Raw genomic sequence first — 2,885 nt, forward strand, 5'->3', positions numbered from 1 at the left:
TACTGCATTGAAACGATCAAGATACTCTATTAGAGCAGTCACAAAACAGCTGTAACACAGCAATCAATATTTAGCATAGTTACAACTTATGCTTAGCATCGGATTGTATAGTTTACAATATAAAAATATGGCACTTGTAGAAATGTGACTGTTCTACTAGAGTATCTCGATCTACTTCAAGCATTGACTAATTCAAGTGAAGAAGCTATGCCCCAGCCAAGAGATCTTGTGAAATGAAATGAGAATAGTAAAGAAAAGGCAAGTATGTACAGAGACAATAGAGGGGCGCGTAATTATGTACTGTTGTAAATAAACGCCTTTAAAATTTATATTATTACTAAATAAACGCACCAGTATAGGCTTGTGTGGCTAGCTTGTCTTTTCGTGTTGAAGGGATTTAGTCGCAATTGGTGAGTTTAACTATACATGTATTTGTGTTGTAAAACTTAACACATATCATGATAAACATGTATTTGTCACAGTAGAGTCTCTCACGAAGTCACGATTATTACGAGACATTGGACCAGGGTAAAAAATTTACTGCTATATTTAGAAGTTGTAGCATTTGTATATCTTAGTATCTTAATAAATATTCCCCCCATGATCACTAATAGTACAGTGAAAACTGGTTATTATTCAGGCCATAGGGACAAAATTTTCTGACCTTGCCTTTTAAAGAGGTGGCTGCATTATGCGGCCTTAAAAAAAGGTAAGAAGCATGCTGTTCTAACTGGCTATAGAGATGGATTTAGTGTATGACAGCGTATGAGACAGTGAGTGCTGGCAGCAAGGGGGCAGCCAATCTGTTAGCACCAAAAGCACTGCTTCAGACATAGGCAGTTGACTGTCAGCCCCAAGTGTAAAAAGTTTCACTATTGGTCCTTATAAGCTCCTGATGAAGAAAGTGATGAAGTCATTATCCATAGGATATAATTTTTCAGAGTATCCATTTCAGTTCTACAATATAGTAGCCAAGCATAAGATGAACATAACACAGCATTCCAGTAGTTTAGTGGTGTCCACAACACTGCCTGAGTTAAACTGTGGTGAGATTTGAGACTACCAGAAGCCCTGGAATGTCTTCAACACATGAAATATCAAATATTTAATGCCTGGCTTTCATCCACAGTGGACCTGTCTTGGTGGCCACTTGTACAGAAGGAAAACAGCTGCCACACAGTCTTGCGAGCGAAACAGCTAGTTGCCACACCCCTTAATTATCAATTTGTAAAATCTTTAGCAAAATTGTGTGTGCGAGCAAGTGCGATGTGGCAGTGCCGTGTATATGGTTGCTGCCTAGCAGTGACACATCACGAGTATTAAAGTCACAATGCGTTACTGTATCATCCATCTAAATACAATCTCTGAATGTGTCATTTTGTGTAGAGAGCAATCTTCCACAAGAAGTGACCTGTAGGTTTCAGTGTATATTGTTAATCATTAATATTGTTCACAATATTGTGAACTATATGTACAGTGAAACCTCACTTAGTGGCCACCTCTTTAATAAGACCACCTCATTATATTGGCCACCTCTAGTAGGTCCCAAATATAGCTAAGCATTACTTATGACCTCATTAATAAGGCCACCTTGTTATTCAGGCCAAATTTTTTGGTCCCACAGCCTGCCATATTAATGAGGTTTCATTGTACTTATGTGAATTTTCATTTTTCGTAACTTTTCTTCAGGTTTACTGATGGGCACTATGAAGCATTGTTGACTGGTATGTGTATAATGTGGTGACTTGAAATGCTAAAACAGTACATAGCATGTCTTGTATGTACATGTAATGTGTTGTAATGTGTCCACACATCCACACATCTTAGAATTAAATATAATTGTATTCTTTATAAATAGTCAGTCCCATTGTGCCACTGGGTCATAAGTTGGTTGAGTATGGATCATCCAGGGCACTTGAGTCACATTTTGTCCTGGCCAAGTGGATCTCATCCACTGACAGAATATACAGGATCAGATCACGTGTATAAATTATGGTGGAACTTGTTTATTGCCACCTTCACTCATTCAGCAGGTAACAGTGTATAAATTCTCAATTGGAATTGGATTTTCAAGAGTGGTTGTCTTTCTATACTAGTGGCCATTAAGATAGGTTGTACTGATAGAGTGTACATACTAGAGATGCAACAATATCCTCCACTTAGTGTCGTTTGATAGTGATGCAATGGAGACTATGTATTATTGCATTTAAATATTACTATACTATCATATTGCAACTCTAGCACGTATTTATAACAGGAATGTTTGTTAACTGTTTAGACATACTGGAGCCACACCTACTCATCTGGATTCTACAAATGGAGTCATACCAACTTGTTGTCATCATATACTTACTCGTTACTCCCATTGTGTTTGGATGAATATACATGCCGTCATGTGAGACTTGCTACCATGGCGGGCCACTGGAAAACAATTGCATAGCAGTTATATTACAGTCATTATTGTTGTGAAAAGTGTTTGGTATTCATGTGTCTCCTCTGTATGTTGTAATTACATGTGTAATTTTGTGTGGGGGTGCTATAAAATGCAATAATGCATGGTGACAATTGTATTAGGTAATTTTGCACACTTCCTTTTAAGCTAGCTACATGTGCTAATTACTCACAGCTTGTGTCAACAACTGGTAACCGCAGTTGTACTCTTGTGTCATTCTTTAAACCGTGCCCTTAGAGGACAAATTATGTGGGGGCGACTAATTTCAAAAACGAAGGATGGTATGCAGCACCATAGATTATATCTATGGACTATAATCTATGGCAGCACACTTCTTGGTGGCTAAATGTACTGATTAATTACATAGAGTGCCAGTTCATCAATACCCAGTGACCGCAGTTGTGCTCTGCGTCATTCTTTAAATTCCGAGTAA

General features: G+C 37.9%; 1 long non-coding RNA gene across 1 annotated transcript; it reads left to right on the forward strand.

Annotated features, from left to right (window-relative positions):
• The first annotated feature begins 373 nt into the window (after positions 1 to 373).
• LOC136247477 (uncharacterized) lies at positions 374 to 2,467 on the forward strand. The gene is made up of 3 exons (XR_010697591.1): positions 374 to 410; positions 1,690 to 1,761; positions 2,279 to 2,467. It is a non-coding gene; the product is annotated as an uncharacterized lncRNA (long non-coding RNA).
• Positions 2,468 to 2,885: the final 418 nt, after the last annotated feature.

Source organism: Dysidea avara, chromosome 2 (genome assembly GCF_963678975.1).
Source record: "Dysidea avara chromosome 2, odDysAvar1.4, whole genome shotgun sequence".
In the NCBI taxonomy this organism is placed as follows: Eukaryota; Metazoa; Porifera; class Demospongiae; order Dictyoceratida; family Dysideidae; genus Dysidea; species Dysidea avara.